The 18553-nt window shown below is 34.7% G+C and overlaps 1 protein-coding gene across 10 annotated transcripts in view; it reads right to left on the bottom strand.

Annotated features, from left to right (window-relative positions):
• samd11 (sterile alpha motif domain containing 11) overlaps window positions 1-18553 on the bottom strand; it is a 130571-nt gene that overhangs the window by 53733 nt on the left and 58285 nt on the right. The window lies entirely within an intron of this gene.

The raw sequence follows: 18553 nt of genomic DNA on the forward strand, positions 1-18553 counted from the left end.
GTATTTTTATTAGGGTAAATTTGTGCTAATCTGGCCCTTTCGTTTAATTGGGAAAGAGCTAGCTAGTTTTGGGCTTGACAAGAGACTCACCGTTTCTTACAAAATGTTTTTTTGTGATTCCTGACTTAAGCTGGAAAAGATTCCTTCCTTTTTAAGCTGAATATACTATAATTTTGTAACTTATCTGAAATTAGATTTTAAAAACTGAGGTGACAAATGAATTATTTAATAATGATAAGGCAACTTGAGCTCTTATCCAACAGGAACACACTACGACCAATGTAGGAAATTGTCTGGTTTATAGCAGATTATTTTAAATTAAATCCACAATTAAACACATTGCATACAAAAAGAAAGCAAGGCACCAGACAAATATTATTTGAATTGCCTAATTCAATGCACTTAATCTGATTAAGACACTACAGAAGCATTTAAGACAAAATCTCAGTCTACTTGTAATAAACTGCAATTTATTTCATTAGTTTAATCCACAGAAAACATGACCATTCTGACGAAGAATGACATAAGCTTCAGGTTGTTTGATTTGATTTAATGTTACATTAAAAGAAAGGCTGGTTTAGTAAATATTGCTGATAGGCTGGATTTTGGAGATTAAAGCTGATACTGGAATATCCAATTTATTTAGTCTCCCAAATAAATTAAGTATGGCTAAGACAAAAAGAATATTGTGTTTTCTACAGTTCCTTAACCATTTTTATGAGCTGAAGCATCTAATACTCGCCATTTTGTATATTTCTAAATTTTTATTATTAACTGGTAGTATGCAAGTACAGTAATATAAAAATGTTTCTAATATACGCATGATCAATGGTCTAAATTATAACCTACATTTCTTAATTCACATTTTTTTCAAACTTTTAAATAGGATTTCATTAAATCATTTTATGTCCATAGATATATTAATCAGACAAATCCATAAGTAGTTCCCAAACTAAGTTTATTTTGACAATCCACAACACAAACTTTTCATAACTCTTTTCCTAGGACATCAAGTATGTATATCTTGTACACATCTATTTTGCTCTCTCTGAGTACAAGTGTAATTCCAAAGACTAAGACAGTGTAAATCTTACAAGTCTACTATGTATTATAACACCTAAGTAAATTATGTAAGTATGTTATGCATTTCAGTAAATACTAAATATGCAATTGTTTGAAATGCTTTTTTGAAAAAACACTACTTCCTCACAGAAAGGAAAAAAGTTAGACAATAGCAAATATTTTCAGTTTTCTTACATAATTAGCATATAATAAACACAAAATGCATCTCTTCTAATACTCATTGAATGTATCTTGTGACTAAGGTAACATTATATATGCAAAAGCACTATTATTTTATTATTTAATAATGACTATTAAACAGCTATTGATCACCAAGTTTAAGTAGAAGGCCATACATGGCTTTAAAGATTACAACTGAGATCTTTGAAAGTTGCATTAGAGTAATGTTGTGTGACTACACTGCCAAGTTGTACTAATAAGTGTGTCACCAGAGGATTTTTTCTGTCAAAATCAGATTACTGTTCTAATCCCCTTAAACAGCATAATGTTACAAAATACCGGATTAAAGATGGTTAATATTAGATGCATATACCCTATAGTAATAAAAACAGAGACAATATTAATTGCTTCCACTTAAGACAATACAGTCTTTGGACTTAAAGATGTCACTTCACACTCCACACCTTTATCTCTCTGAAAAAATAATTTCCAGGAATGCTTTCAAAGTGATGCCCAAATTTTACTTTGCAAAACACTCAATTTTAAATCAAAGATGATAATATAGAATTGTTTAAATGGTCTTCAGTTACAAAAGTAAATATTGTACAAGTAACTCACTTTCACCAGGTTAAATTTTCATCTTCATCAATGGACATCATTTCAGACGATCTAAAAACAACATGCTCAAACTGTCCACATCCTATACTACCCTATAGGAGGAAATGTAACAACATGGAAAATACAACACTGCTGCTTTGTTTTTTTATTCAAACTCCCACCAAAAAAAACTATTTATATATATATATATATATATATATATACACACACACAGTGTATATATATATATTTATATATATATATATATTTATATATATATATATATATATATATATATATATATATATATATATATAAATATATATATACACACATATACACACACACACACACAGTGTGTATATATATATATATATATATATATATATATATTATATATAAAAATATATTATGATCCACCAGGGGGTATACAGCTCCCTCAACCCCGACACAGACAGGCCAAGACACACGTTTATTCTTCAGTGGGGAAGCATTTTTCCTTCGCTCCCCAATACACAGCACAATATAAAGCACCAATATATAAATAAACACAGTCCTTTCTTCTTCTTGTTTCTCTTCCTTGCCTACACTCCTCCTTGCAAGCTTTGTCCTCCACTACCCGACTCTGGCCCTCTGATTGGTGGTGAGGGAGTTCCTTTTATAGCACACCTGGTGTTTCTCAACCTTCTTCCAGCTGCATTTCTGCGTGTGACGGAAGAGGTTCCTCCAAGGACCCAGCATCACCTTCAGCACCCCCTAGCGGCACCCACGGGCTGTTCCAAACCACAGCAACTCAGGGGGGCTGCCCTCTAGTGTCTTGGGGGAGATAATGTCCTGAACACATTCTCTCTCTCGCACACACAACCCAGTGCCGCAGCACCAATCACCCCAAAGTCCAGGCTTCTCAATCACAATGCCTTCTTCACCGCCACCACTCCTCTTCATCCGAACTCTGTCCTTCTACACTCCCAACTCCAGCCATCGAATGGAGAGAGGCAGCCCAATTTTATCCCCACCCAGACGTGCTCCAGGTGCCTCCCAATGTGCTTCTGCAGGCCCTTCCTAGTGTGGCGGAAGTACCGGCTGCGCACCCGGAAGCACTCCGGGTGTCCCTGGTCTTCATCCCCCTAGCACTTCCAGGTGTGGCGGAGGTGGTGAGGGCCAGGGCTCTTCAGGCATCCAGGCGCCCCCTGGCGGTGACTACGGGCCCCTATAGGGTTGAGCTTCCAAGCTTTGTTCCCGTGGTCCCCATACCATCCAGGGCGGCTAACCTCTCATGGTCCGACGGAGGCGTAGTCCCTCTTCTGGTCTATATATATATGTTCGCTTCCCTGGTCCTCCCTGCGTGGAGTTTGCATGTTCTTCCTGTGTCTGCATGGGTTTCCTACAGGTGCTCCGGTTTACTCCCACAGTACAAAGACATGCAGGTTGGGTGTATTGGTGATCCTAAATTGTCCCTAGTGTGTGCTTGGTGTGTGTGTGTGTCCTGCAGTGGGCTGACGCACTTGCCCAGGGTTTGTTCCTGCCTTGCTTCCTGTGTTGGCTGGGATTGGCCCCAGCAGACCCCCATGACCCTGTGTTAGGATATAGTGGGTTGGATAATGGATGGATGGATGTGTGTGTGTGTATATATATATATATATATATATATATATATATATATATATATATATATATATATATATATATATATATATATATATATAAGTACTCAAAAAAATTAAAGGAACGCTTTGAAAACACATCGGATCTGAATATGGTCTGGGTAATGTGTTAGGAACGAAAGAATGCCACATCGTTTGATGGAAATGAAAATGATCAACCTACAGAGGGCTGAATTCAAAGACACCCCAAAAATCAAAGTGAAAAAATGATGCGGCAGGCTAGTCCATTTTGCTGAAATTTCATTGCAGAAACTCAAAATCGTACTCAGTAATTTGTATGGTCCTCACGTGCTTGTATGCATGCCTGACAACGTCAGGGAATACTCCTAATGAGATGATGGATGGTGTCCTGGGGGATCTTCTCCCACATCTGGACCAGGGCATCACTGAGCTCCTGGACAGTCTGAGATGCAACCTGGCGGCGTCGGATGGACCTAAATGCAGTCAAGGTGCCGTTGTCTAGCCTGTAGAGGTCTGTGCATTCCTCCATGGATATGCCTGTCACATTGCCACATATAGTGTCACATTGCAGTTTTAAGTTTAAGTGGAGTGTATAATTGTAGCGGGCTAATATTAAGAAGTATGGTTCGATACATTTTTCCTTCACTGCTCTATTTCAACTTGGTAGTAATTACCTGACCCCTATTTTAAAACTATAAACAAAACCTCAGATGAGCCAAAAATATATCCACTTTTAAAATTTTTACAACATGGAAGCCAGTCAGTGGACAGTGGAAAGGAAATTACTATCAAAAATAAATAATAGGCAATGTTTTTAAACCTGTTGCTTAGAAAAGTACTTGCACTGTTAAAGTGCATTGAACAGATTTTTGTTTTGTTTTTAAGAAGTGATGTATAGTTTCACTGCATAGCCACAGCTCATTCCCCTTTTGGCAGCTCAATTGACAATAGCTTATAAAGCATTGCACAAGGTCACAACCTGCGTCAAAGGAGGTAACACCCAGGTACCTGAGTCAGCTAGATAAGGGAACAACATAGTAGCTCAAGCGATAAAACCAGCTTATCAGTATTAACACTGTGGAAAAATCCTTAATAATTACATCCTAAACTGTCCACCTCAAGTAAGTGGCAAAAGTAATGACCCAAATATTAGTTAGCCAAAGTTTACTCTTATGGTGAGTTTGTACAACGCAAGGAAGGTGGGAACACACATCTTGTATTGAGTAATTGTTGTCCAACAGGGGCTCTGGAGGTATAATATTGCCCTAAATTATGCATAAGGACATTTTCCCAGGATATTTGATCCAGCAATATTTGGCGCTGCTGTATTCTTGCTAATACCAGTCATATAAAAATGTATAAGGTTTCATTTTATTAACAGAATGCACATCTGTTCTTAGGCAGCTGGAAAATAATGATTTTATTTTTTATTAAAAGAAGCCATCAGAACACCTTGTCCTTCATATTTACCAGCTTAACTGAGGCAAGGAAAAGGCCACCAGTAACAAAACATGTTATCAATTGATAGATTGATTCATTCTGTTACTGTAGGTTGAACTCAATTTTACATAAACTATGATACATTTTCATAATTTTTACCAATTTATTTATCCAAAACAATTTAACCATTAGCAAGTTTCACTAATGGGTGCTATATTTATTATAGTTATATTTCATATTGACAGATAAGCAAACACAATTTTATATATAGTGATTTTAACTGTAAGTATTAATTCAAAGCAAACAATATTATATTTAATATCATGCAAATTCTGAGCCTTCTTCTTTCAAATATAAAAGCAATTCCATGGAAAACAGAGAGGCAGTTACTAACATGAACATATTGTAATTATACTGAATGTGTGCATTTAGATATGCCAGCAGAGTTCTCCATTAAAATTAAATAAGGACAGTAATGGATGGTATGCCGATACATTTATACAACGTTCATTTTTCAGTGTTAATTAAATTAAGGCCAAGATATTCCTGGTAACACACAGGACCAGTAAAACTACCAATGCATAGCACTCAAAATTATTTAACTGAGGATGTTACTTGATTCCATCATTTTTGCGCATTATGAGATGCATTTAAAAAATAGGAAGGCATGGTGAGAGACGAGTGCAGAGATATTTGAACATTATTCATCTTATTTGAAAGTTTACCAATCAGTGGGACTCATCAAAGCACCTAACACTACTATCCCCACCACTCTTGGCTCCTGTTATGTATTCAAAAGTATCTCTGCATGGAGGTAGAGGAAATCATGGCAGAAAATGCTATGGCAAATAAAGCTATAGCTCTTCTACACACACACCATACAGTGTATAGAAAACAGGCACTGCTTCTGAAACATACAAAATTGATCAGCATAAGCAGAAAAACAGGCAGGGAAACACATCTATGACTTCCTGTAAATGCAACACAACACATATGCAGCACACATATTCCATATAAGCTGAATACCTATTTAAATGATATAGCCACATCTAGGCCATGTATTATAAACAGCACAGAAATTAGATCAGATTTCTTCACAATTTCTGATTTGGGAATTAAGACCTGGTAGTATGCTAAGTTTTTTCTTGAGATAAATAAAGTGCTATCTATCTATCTATCTATCTATCTATCTATCTATCTATCTATCTATCTATCTATCTATCTATCTATCTATCTATCTATCTATCTATCTATCTATCTATCTATCTATCTAAATGCTTATGTGTGTGTCCTCGTTTTCAGTAAAGATACACATTCACAATGAAAAATCTGCAGGTGCTTCACATTTAAAACTACTGATTAAATTAATCATTATACAATGCACATTGACTAGAAATAGAAAATAATAAAATATTTTACTGCAATGTAATATTCCATCCATTTTCCAAACCCACTTACCCAGGGTAGGGTCACAGAGAAGCTGAACAGGATGCCAGCCCATTGTAAAGTGAACACACACACATATTAGGGACAATTTGGGATTGCCTATTGATCTAATCTGCCTTTCTTTGGACTGTGCAAAGAAACCCATGTGGATATGGGAAAAACATGCAAACTCCATGCAGGGAGCAGCCCGAACATGAACCCCAGACTCCTTGCTGCAAAGCAGCAGTGCAACCACTGCTGTAATGAGCCAAATTAATAAAAAATATACAATTTGTCAGACACGCGTGTGTGGAGAGTAGTTTGAGGGCTCCAAGGATATTAATTTAAGGGGGATGTTGAGCAGAGAAGCACGGTTACTGACTTCTTCTCACTTTTTACATATAGAATTTGAACAGGTCCACAGGAACAGCAAGAAAGTCTCTTGTGTTCCCGTCCCAGAAATCCCACTCCTTCTGCCTCACTACACATTTAAGTGATAAAAAAGACCAGAAGTCGCTGTTCACTCTCAAACCCGTGATTGAGGAAGGCACATCTCTGATTTCAAATGCGCCCTTTTTGTAACTTTTCTTGATTACAAACCAGTGATCTTGAACCTGCCATTGGTGTTACTTTGCCAGGTTTTAAGTTTTGTTTGGGCATTAAATGGGATACTGTGGAGGTCCCTAACCCTTTGCCTTGTTTCCTTTGTAAAGAGCAAAGCCTTTAATACCAGCACATGACAAAATGCAAGTTGACATTCTATGATTAGACACTTTGTTCAAACCCATGTGTGTAACCCATGTGTGATCTAAAGTTGCAAAAAAAAAAATATTTATGAGAGAACACACAAAATTAAGTAATGAGAAACTTCCATGCTCATGGGAAAGATAATGACACAGCATGTTTATTGAGGATAAATTAACTTTTGGCATGCTTTTCAAATCTAAAAATGATAAACTGTATACAGTATATTTGCAAAGTTAAAAAAGGGTTATCGTGTAACATACATGCTGTGATAAGAATGAAGTAATTGAAAGTACAACATTTCTACAAGTTCTGTTTTCTGTTGTTAGTAACTAGAGTTAATTTTCATTTTACTTCAAACATTTTTCTCATACTGAATTCAGTTCAAGCCCATTACACTTAGCTATTCTGCCGATATTTCCAAAATACCCTTTTTGCAAACTACTCTGAGTTTTTAAGCTTTGAGCGCTTGGCTCACATAACCCTTATGTGATTAAGAAGTGTAATTAATTTTTAATAATTCATTGTACAAGAAAGAGAATATCCAAGAGATAAAAAATAAATAAATAAACAAACAAACTACTGTACTTAGTCACAACTGAAATCAGCATTCATCCCTCTACTTCCTGAGAGCTGGGGAAGATTACCTTACAACCTTAGAAATTATTTTTTATGTTCACCCCTCACATTTAAGGAACAGCTTCTCTAATCATCTCCAAAAACAATAACTAACTGCTAAAATTTAATCACACTATTATTTACAACTACTTTAATTTTCCTCCGAAGAATGACATAATTACTCATACAAATCAAATGTGTCAATAGTTATCTTGAGGCAATCCAACATGGTTATTTCCTAGCACCATATTTCATAATGTTGCTTGTATTGTAATGCTGTAACCATGCACTAGAATGAACCACACACTCATTCATAGCCACATTTACTGCATTCTTCCTTAGTCTTACACCATCATCGAGTGCAGGAACACAGGCACTACTAGGGACAAACCTTTTTTTTCTGACAGTTGGTAAAGCTGAGCATACTCCGGCAAGGGACTAATATGACATTATTTACACAATACAATATTCATGTATGAAGTTATGCGATTATTTATTAGGATTCAAGAAATCACATGTGATTCCATTTTTTTTAAAGAGAATGTGAAGTGTTGCCTGGTATCTAATTATACGAACAACAAAATTTGCTGGATGGAATTCCACTTTTTAAAAGGCTCTTAACAAATAATGATAATGTTTATCAAGAACAGCACTAAATAAAATAAACATTGATTTATATTGACAGAAACATCTTCTGATAGACATCTTCTATATCTAATGAAATAACCACAATCATAAACCTATTTTTCATATAAAACCAAATGCAGATTTCCATTAAGTAAAGACATATATTAATGTGCTTCTATAATTTTCAAAAACTTGATGTTATTTCTTTCTACAACTCACGTCCAGATCTCTGCATTTGTGACAATTCCACATGGTATAAACTATGCATACATTTTTTCCATAATAAGCAATAAAAGCTACAGGTCAGATGAAGACAAAAGTCAGTTAAACATTAAAGGGAAGGCTTCTGGTTGATTACTGCCTACAGTTTTGTGTAGTGTTGGCTTTTTACAGCATGGGCACTTGGAGGTGGGGGAATCCCCAATGGAAATAAAGCGACTCTCTCTGTATTTAAACTTAAGGCCAAGGGGATTCCTTCTTGTAGGTGTTAAAGTGTGGGATGAACTATTGAAAGTCGGTCTTTTCCACTTGATGGAAATAACCCTGCCACCAACCAAAAACAAAGTACTGTGATACCTTAGATTCCAAGAAATTAAAGTGAAGAGACCAGAATAAAAATCTCCTACTTTTCTGGGTTTAACAACAACTTACAGCACTGCTCTCTGCATTTCAATGATTTCATAAAAATTTGTTTAGTGTATACATTTCTGTTAAACTCATGCTACTCAAGGGCTTTTACAGGACTCTGATTAAGGTATGTCAGATAATGTCACATGGCCTTTTATTTTATTAACTGGTGCAATCAGTTTGGCACATCTATTGATTAAATATTATGACCTTGAATTTCTATTCTGCTAATAATACTTTAAAAGTTATATTCTGGTCAACTAAACTTACTGGTTACTACAAACAGCTTCATAAAACAAACATCCAACCAATGAGTCAAAATTTTAAACAAAAGTAATTATTTTTACAGCATTGAAAAAAGCCAAGAACCAGCATACGTATTTAAGGATACATATCCATAATGTTGTTCTTGCCTGCTGTTTTTTGAAATTTTGTGAAAACACATATAATATATATTGATATATATGAAACAATTATAGAAATCCAAGCAACCAACAAACTAAAAAGTCACCAGCCAAATATAAAAAGGCAGAGGTTACCTCACTCACTCTGAGTTTGGTTTGTTACAGGTCACACTTAGCACCCCCTACACTTACACTGTGCCAATTCAAAGTTATTAGCTAACCTAACACATATTCTACATTTTTAGAATGCAAAATGAAACCCCAGCATACACAGAGAACACCCACAATGACTAAGACAAAATGTGTCAAGTCCACCAAGACTGTGACTCCTCCAGTGACCAAGCCTGGATTCAAATTCATTCATCTGGAACTGTGAATTAGCAGCACTAACTACTTCGACACTCTGTATAAAACTATAACTTGATATTACGCTTTTATAAATGCTTTCTTCTAAAAAAAATAAAAAGCCCAAAAGCAAGGGCTAAGATTACAAAGTGTTACTTTGTGAATCAAATACATAGAAAGAAAACAATATTTTTTACCATTAATAAAAAATGCTTGGCAAAAGACCAGTGTTCCATTTGGGGCCGAGATGGAACACTAGTCTTTTGCAAAACATTTTTTATTAATAGATTCTAGGGTTTTGTTTCTGCTTTGCACCCAATGCTGCCAGGAGAGATTCCACTTCCCTGCGACACAGAAATTGATTGATTGGTTTCAAAATTGATAGATGGAATCTTTAAAAAAGGTATGAATCTCTCCCTCTCTCTCTCTGCACACACACCAAGTTACACAACTGCCATACATATTAACAGAGATATTTTAGATGAACTTTTCTTATAATTTTATGAGTGAGTGCAAGGAGAGTCACAAAAGGTGATGACAATGAAAGCATATCAATATATATTTTATTGCCAAGTAAAAATCTCACTTATTTTAACAATAAAAAGGTAAAAAATGTAAATGTCAAAAGATAACTTCAGAATTTAATGTTTAAAAAAATCTGACCTAGTACCAGGTCAGGAACAAGAAAGTTCGGCGAAGCTCAAGGAACATGCAAAGCCCAATGCTTAGCAAGCATGCTATAAAGCACCAGTAAGGGTGCAGGTCACTGTGGCTGTGAGTGTAGGTGTTGCTTCACTAAAGGGAAAAAGGAAAGAAGAGAGAAGTAGAGCTGTAAGTGGTGTCCTCAGAGCAACACAAAACAGAACCAAAAGCAAAAGTTTAAACAACGGGGCTTCCACAAGCTCCGCCACTGTAATATTCATTTACATCTGTGTTCTTTTCAAAAGGACCCCCATTACCAACCTCTGCAATCATTTACATTTACATGTGTGCCTGCCCCAAACTCTCTCCAAAATTCTTTACATATACATTTGTATCCAAGGACTTTAAAGGGGGACCCTCAATCATTTAAGAAGTCTCCAAAGCATAGTACCCGTCAACTATTTTTTCCCTTTAAGCACTAGAGAAAACATTCTTAAAAGTATAAACATTTAATTCTCTGTAAGGGCCGTCTAAATGTGCAACTTGTAAATGTCACTGTCGTATTGTAATAAGTTAAAGTTAAACATGATTCAGTGTTAGTACTTTATTGTCTGCCTATGGCTATGATAAAAAATACAAGCTTAAACATACAACTGATGAAAAGCACAATAATAAATACATTGAGTGTAAACAAGTGAAAATCACAAACATTTAATAATGATAATATGTACTCAAATTTCACATTCATGCTGATTACCTGTTTCAATTGAAAACAATTCAGCATCCTGAGGTCACATTTATTTTATTCCCCCAATTGCAGCACACGCAGGTGAAGTGACTTACTCCTTGTCACAGTGTCAGTAGCAAGATTTGAACCCTCAGCCTCAGGGTTTGAAGTCCTACATCCAAAGCCTTAATCACTACACTACACTGCCTGACAATAATATTAGCCCAGTATATTATATACAGAAAAGTACACAATTGCATAGTACTTCTGATACATCCAAATAGCTGATGGTAGTATAACTGAGGCCCATTGCCTCAAGAAATATCCTGAGTAAAGCCAGCTAATATTAGATAAAAGGGAACATTATATAAACAAGAATAATATTTTGAAATTTGTTAAGCTATTATAGAAGATTATACAGCACTCACTGTTCTGTAAGGAAAAACAAACTTACGCATTGGACTGCCTACATCATGTCCTGCAACAATACGGTAAACCAGACATTTATAACAGTTAGTTATCAGATTCTTAAAAGCTGTGGAGGAATTTTGGCCCTCTCATATAGAAGGCTTCATCGATGACATTATTTTCTAAGCATCAATCAATTCCACATTTCTCTACAAGATATACATGGGATTTACTATGCAAAACTCCAAATTACTTTCACTTCAACCACACTGATGCATACATACAGTATCTCATGCATTATCCAGATGTACTTCAGCTTTAACTCACATACAAGTGACTTGATAATCTCATGAAGAATCCTCTGATACAGAGTAGTAATCACAGTACCTTTGATGATGCCAAGCTATCCAAGTTCTGATGCAGTTATCTCCAATATGTGACACTGTCACCACAAGGCTTGGCCACTGGTATTAGACTTATACTATGGAATGCATACTTCACTTCTTGCTAGATATACACTGATATGCAAAGGCACCAGTCAACATAAAATTTCACATTGTGTATTGCCCACAGGATATTGTTCCAAATCTTTCAAGGATTATCCAGTTAAATTTCAGCAAAAACTGAAGTATGATTATTCTTATTTCATAGATCTTACACTTTTGCTCTTGAAAAGTATTTGTCAAAATGGCCTCTGCTAAGGCGGCTACCTAAAGCCCTCGATGTTTTCGATTTGGACAGTAAGGGTCTGACTGTAATTCATAAAAGCTAGTAAGACTTAGAAATGCCTTTTTAACACTACTAAGACTAAAAAACATCAACTTTTTTTGCAGGAGGTTTTCAGGAGTTTTAATTTTCATTTCATGGTGAGTTCATCAATGTTTTACTGGGTCTAACTCACCAAAAATCAGGCTTGACCATTAATCAATGTATTTAATAAGCTGGTTTTAATGATAGGGTTAATTTGCATAGGATCACTAGAGATATTCCACCAAACCTAAGGTGAAAAAGTCCACCCATTCATCTTACAGTTAAACATTACAACCCAGCATATTCGTATGTTGTTGACTACAACAATAGCTGCTGTGCTTTACAGAAATTAATTGCATGAAATTAATTCAATTACACACTAATCAAAATTGTCAAGATTTTCACCTCAAATGACTCAACTGGGAGTCTCCAAAAACTGACTTTTTTCAGGCTCTGCTTTTCCAAGCAATGAAGTTGAAGCAATGAAACTGTAATTTTCCTTTGGAAGAAATATTAGGGTATTGAGTAAGTGCACATGTAATTCTCCTGTACTAAGGCAGGCTTTAAAATGAGAGGAGCCATACAGAATTTAGAAGAGAGAGAGAAAGATAAAAGATCAAATTAATGGATTTTGTATTAAAGCAGGTGGAGTTATAAACTGAGAGCAAGGAATCTAAGGAGTAAGTAATAGGGCCTATGCAAACACCACCTTGAATTCACCAAAAATCATGGCAGTGTTTGTCAACTTCGCCAAACTTTGTGAAATGCTCTGAAGTCAATCACGAAGAAAGAACTGAACTAGTTTTGAGTCTATTATAATGGTGCAATGATCTTTAAAGTGTCCTACAGGACTAGGAAAAAGTCTGCCAACTATGCTGGACTGATTACTGTGGCCAAAAATATGATTTGAACTGTGAGGCATCAGTCCTAATCACTGTGTCACTGTGCCAGAAACAACAAAATACACAGGCAGAATAATAACCACAAACAAAATACAACAAATAGCTACAAACTAGCAATAAAAAAGAATATATATCAATGCACTCACAGAGTTCCAATCTTGGGGCACACATTGGGTGTGCCAAGAAGTGTCAGCATGGGACTGGCTTATTCCATTATTTGATGTATATGCCCAGATATGCATGTAGTACAGATAAATATTTCATATAAATATTTTATTAATATAAAACAGTATTCATTTTAAGGGATTTTATTTATTTTAGTAAAAGGATTCAATTAAAGTCACTGATTATTAACCTTAAAATAGTTGTATTTGTTAAGAAAAATCTACAAATAGACTACTGTTTAATTGTAGGAATACCAAGAATAACACTTTAACATAGCACATGAAATATCAGATTTTAATGACAACATTTAGCATCAGCCAAAAAAAAACCTGATCAGAGCATCCCTTCATGAAACCACAAAAGTTTATAAACTGTTAGGATGGATACCTACTGATTTCTTTAATTACTGAATTAAAAACTATGAGTTAATTATATAAACATAATAGGACTTACTAAATAATAAAACACAAATGTTTTCATGATAGGTGTAAATATAAATAATTACAAAAGATTTAAAATTAGGAGTAACTTTTACACATGTTGGACACCTTTATAAAGAACAGTGCCACAAATGAGATAAGAAAAAGAATAAAAAGGCAATACAATAAATCACACAGATTCATATTGTACAGTAAAATTCCTTAAGTACTTTATACCCATATTATTTTCAAATTTCCTTAGTAAGATAAATGCTGTAAAAAGCCTAAAGATAATTCTGATGGGAAACAGAAATATGAAGTTTAGGTTTTCTGTTTATAGATATGGCTTTCCAAAAAAAGGGATATATTTTTTAATTTATAAATTAGATAAAAAAAACCAAAATGTTAAAAAGAGGTGTGACAGTGAAACCTTTGCATACAGATGAAGCCCCGTATCTGCTCTTTCTTCAAAATCCACCAAATTAAATTTGTTGAAGCCCTGTCTACAGCTGCCTCACTGTTCTAAATTCATTGGAAATCTAATTTAATAGATTGTACATCCTATTATCTCCTCTTGTCAGACCTTTATTTTCCCAAAGTAAAGTCAAAGACAGACTGTTCAGACCATGCTGGAGCCCTGGTGTGAAGGTTCCTGCCGCACATTAAGGTGTAAAATGTTGCACAATTAGGTTTCAGAGACCGGTAAATTTATTAACAGCTCTTACTTGAAGGCAACAAATATGTTTAGATATTGTTTTAACTGGATTAGTGGGAATTTTAATGGAATTTGTGTTTGACTTATCATTTGATCTTTGAGAAATTCAAATTGACTGCTTTGAAGAAAAAGATGTATTTATGTTATAAAAAATGGATGCATTCTACATTGCAACTGTATAATAAGCTTTGTCACAAAAGCATATTCAAACCTCATTATAACTACCATCCTGCTGCCTGTAACTAATCTTTTCTCTGAAAGGGACATCTAAGTAGTGTTATTTATTAGTGTGCTACCGATCACTCCTCCTTTTCAGTGCATACTGATAGTGTAAGTGCACCAGGTGTGCGCACCAAAATAGTATTACCACATTTAATATACTATCTTTTCATATTTTTCCCATGGGCAGCACAGAAGCACAGTGATTAGCACTACTGCTTCATAGATCCAGCGTTCTGAGTTCAAGTACTGTGCCTGGTAGGTTGTGCAGGTTAGGTTATTGGACACGTCTTGGCTCATGAGTGCATTAGTGAGCCCTGCAATGGACTGGCTCCCTGTCCAGGTCCATTTCCTACGTTATGCACCGTGATGCTAGAATAAGCTTTGGTCACTCATGACCCTAAACTGGATTATGTGCATATGAGAATGACTGACTGACCTTTTACATCCTTAAACCTTGGTGATTAGCAATTAGGAAGAAAACAAGTCATGTCCTGGTGATAGATGCCAGATACTCAAGACAATTAGCTATTCTGGCAATTATCAAGTAGTATTGTGTTAGTTGAGACAGGAATGAAATATATTGCATCAACACCTCTCCAACTTTGCATGGAGATTCACAACAGAGTGCACGAAGAGACATAATTACATTTTTGAAGGGTATGCTGCATATACTCTACATTCATTTTTACTGGTATTTAGTTCTGAAATTTGTTTTATAATTATAGATTTTAATAATTGTTAAATACACAATTAAAATTTCAGGTCACCAAAATTACAGTATTTTTTTTTACTTTATAATATGAAAACAGTATGCTGTCTACAACATAAAATTATTCTTGTTTTCAAATTTTACAATAGCTTGGTATGTGAAACACAGAATTTTAAAATTAAACATATATATATATTTCTTTTTTATTCAATGCATGTTACTGATGTAAATACACTGTACTACCCAGTAAGTAAATAATTAAATGGAAAGAGCACTGAGCATTGTAATGAAGGAACTGAGATCATTTGCCTGATAGTTTTGAATACAAATTGCTAACTAGAAATGCTTTAATATTTTCATAAACAAAGCAAAATCTGTAATATGCATAACCTACAAATAAATATCATTTATTCCAACATGAAATCAACTACATGTGAATTACACTAAGCACCCTCCTAATTAGTGAAGCCTTAAATTACTGTACTTGCATCACCCACTTTAAATTAAAGTTTCAATCAGTACTCCGTTCTATTTTATGTGACACTGTGAGACCATACCTGTGAAAATTATATTCAGACCAGACTGTACATAAGAATTAAACACCAGTTTTAAAATGTAATCTTTCATCCTCAAGTCCTTAAAAGAATAGTTATATAAATTCATCTTCACCACAGACACTCCCACCCATTTGACATGGTACAGTATGCCTTTTGTCACACTTGCAGTATGAAAGTGCATTTAATATTAAGCTTTAATTACTTTCTAATCTATTCTAATTCATAAAAATGTTACAATTACTATGATGCTGGAGTTAAACAGTTTTTGACAAAGCTGACTAAAACATTCTGCCACACTAGCAGAGAATTATGCCTTGCTGTCAGGCACATTTCTTATATCTTTAGTTCATACTTATCAAATAATTTTTAATATTTACAGAAAAATACTGATAATACTTTATCACTATGATTTGATGTTAGACATGGCTTTCTCCCAGAGCTCAGCATTTGGCCAAATACAGCCTCCTCTCTACATATTACCAATTCAAAATACTGTTTGAAAGCAAAATATTACACTTGGCTATAATTTTCAGTCACACCAAATTATATTTATCCCATTTTGTCATTTATGAATTGTCTCAGTGTTTTAAAATACTACAGTAATAATTATGGTACTTGTACTTAAAGTAACTGCATTTTACTAGTGTTGGAAATTCTAAAGACAATAACAGGATATCTGTAATGTTAAATTATGAAGTCCTGTTTTATTATCTTTATCAAAGCTGTACATAATTTGATTTAGACACTGATTAATTCTATATTATTTACTATACAGCATTATCTGCTGCCAAATTTCTACTGATACCAAGAATCATCACAAATCTAAAGTCTGGCTCTAGGTATATTTCCATTACAATCAAGAATGCTAATGGAGGCATTACCTGTAAAGTGATATCAAACATCAGAGACAGACATTGGAAGAAATTACTCAGGTGCTAATTTTTTCCCTGTTTGTTTTAAACTTGTATTTTTTTGTCTCAGGACATTTTGGTCTCACATACTCAGGACACACTCTGCCAAGTGCCAACTTCCTCTAGCTTCTTTGATATCTGCATATACGCTAACTTGTTATAGTGGTTAAAGAAGATTTTAAGCTGAGCTAAATGCTTTGGTCAGCTTTAACTGCAATTAGTGCTTATACTTCATCCAAATTCAATTTCTGTTTAAGACATCATTTTTCACAAAACATCACATATTGAAACTATGAGAATGCTTCCAAAAAGCACAAAGAGTAACAATTGTTCCACCACAGTCATGTTGTCTGCATAAAGGCACTGAGCACAGAAAATCAGTGACCATGATATATGCATGACCCAAAAGTATTCCCATGCTGATCTGAAACTAAGTAAATCATAAAAGATGGCTTTTTTTCTCAGAAACCATCAGCTAAATTTAATCAATGATATAGCCAGATCCTGTGATTTTATGGTTTTCAGTGCAATTATTTAGCCATCTAGTAACACTTTATATAAAACATACACTCATATAAAGACTTGGGCCATTTACTAGTGCTCAAATAGTACAAGAGCAAGATCCAGAAATGCAAATTCATGCTGTTCTTTTAACTAGAATAACTACTATAATGCTTTATTCACAGACTGTTTAAATGATTCCTGTAAGCAGTTAAGTCTAAATTATGCTGCAAATATCACTTCTAGAACCAGTTAATATGATGGTATAATTTCTCTACATTGATTTCTAGTTAAGCAAATTTTAAATCCTCCTACTAATATAATGTACTAGTTGTGCTACCCATCTAAAACAGGTTAAAATCTAAGTAATCAATGTAGACCTCATGTTTTATATTTGACACTTGGGCTGTCCATTTGGTCTGGTATAATAATACACACCTGATTCCCTTCCCACATGGTAGCCTTTTCCTCTTCGATTAGAGCCACCCATTTTTTCCACTTCCTCTTGGCATCATTTATCAAACTGACAACTCTTATAGTTTTAAGTTTTTTGCTGGGAAAAAGCAACGGTGATCACTGCTGCAATGGCCTGCTTTAGCAACTCCAGCCTAGTTGTGTCAGGGCTTTGGTAGCTCATCGTGCACGTTGATTTATCATTATTTTCACTCATTCATTGCAATTCTCCAGCAGGCAAAGATACATCATTATCATTAGAGCTATAAACTTTGTTCACATGGCTTGAGGTAGTGCAAGAAAGTCGCTACCATGTTGCTGTTGCTGGTGACTAATGTCAGACAACTGAATAGGCACATAAGACCACCACTACATAATGGCAACGAGACCAGAAAATTGCTCCATCTTAAGAAAAACAAAATAGCATTGAGGTAAATAAATGGAAAACAATTTCTAAAATGTTAAAATAATAATAATTCAAAGCAAAACTCAAATATTCTGAATCAAGATAGCCAAAATAAATAAAAAATTCAAAGAAATAGGTAGACTGTTGAAGTTAAAGGTGTTTTTCTTCCAATACTCCCAGATGAATCAAACACATTGTGCTTTATTACAAAGGCTTTGTGTGGTTGTTAATTGTGTGTATTTCCTCATTTTTGATAATAAGAGATGGAGACATGTACAATGTGTCATGGGTGGCAACAACATAGACCGAAAATGAACAGAATGGAGACAGAGGGGTTATCACTAGTAATCTTTTGCTTATTCAGCAGCAGAA

Source organism: Erpetoichthys calabaricus, chromosome 8 (assembly GCF_900747795.2).
Source record: "Erpetoichthys calabaricus chromosome 8, fErpCal1.3, whole genome shotgun sequence".
Taxonomy (NCBI): Eukaryota; Metazoa; Chordata; class Cladistia; order Polypteriformes; family Polypteridae; genus Erpetoichthys; species Erpetoichthys calabaricus.